Genomic DNA, 746 nt, shown 5'->3' with positions numbered 1-746 from the left:
AAATTGGGAGGCCGAGGTGAGAGGATCGCCTGAGCCCATGGGGTTGAGACGACCCTGGGCAACTTGGTGAGACCTCGTCTCTCCAATAAATCAAGAAAAAGGAGCCGAGTGTGGTGGCGCATGCCTGTCGTTCCAGTGACTCGGATGGCTGAGGTGGAAGGATCCGGGGCCCAGCAGGTCAAGGCCGCGGTGGCCACGAGCATGCCGCCGCACTCCAGCCTGGGTGACAGAGTGAGACTGACTCAAAAGCAACAGCCACAACGAAAAGAAAGCTACTTCCCCGTCGTTCTTGTATGAGTCCCAAGGCTTAAATTAGCAAACGAGACGAAGCGGTCAAGGAAGGCTTCTTCAATGAAGCGCTTCACATTTTACACACAATCTGGCTTCCCGCTCTCACGCCTCAGCTCAGCCATCGGTCTCCCTCAGTTACTCGGTTCTAGCCGCAAAAGTCCTGGTGGGCCGGGCGTGGTGGCTCAAGCCTGTAATCTCGGCACTTTGGGAGGCTGAGGTGAGTGATGCCCGAGCCCGGGTTCGCGACCTGCCCGGGCAACTGGGCGAGACCGCGACTCCACAATAAGTCAAGAAGAACGAGCCCAGCGTGGTGGTGCGCGCCTGTCGTTGCAGCGACTTGGAGAGCCGGGGCGCAAGGATCGCCTGAGCCCAGCAGGGGGAGGCTGCGGTGGCCGTGAGTGCGCCCCTGCACTCCAGCCTGGGCAACAGGGTGAGACCCCGACTCAAGAAAAGGG

At 60.1% G+C, this 746-nt stretch overlaps 1 protein-coding gene across 1 annotated transcript in view; it reads right to left on the bottom strand.

Moving 5' to 3' along the window:
- CNGB1 (cyclic nucleotide gated channel beta 1) overlaps window positions 1–746 on the bottom strand; it is an 82,741-nt gene that overhangs the window by 14,401 nt on the left and 67,594 nt on the right. The gene's annotated exons all lie outside the window — the stretch shown is intronic.

Source organism: Carlito syrichta, unplaced genomic scaffold (genome assembly GCF_000164805.1).
Source record: "Carlito syrichta isolate Samal-C Ts95f unplaced genomic scaffold, Tarsius_syrichta-2.0.1 Scaffold309854, whole genome shotgun sequence".
NCBI lineage: Eukaryota > Metazoa > Chordata > Mammalia > Primates > Tarsiidae > Carlito > Carlito syrichta.
The sequence above is the reverse complement of the archived record's forward strand: the minus strand, read 5'-3'. Positions and strand labels throughout refer to the sequence as shown.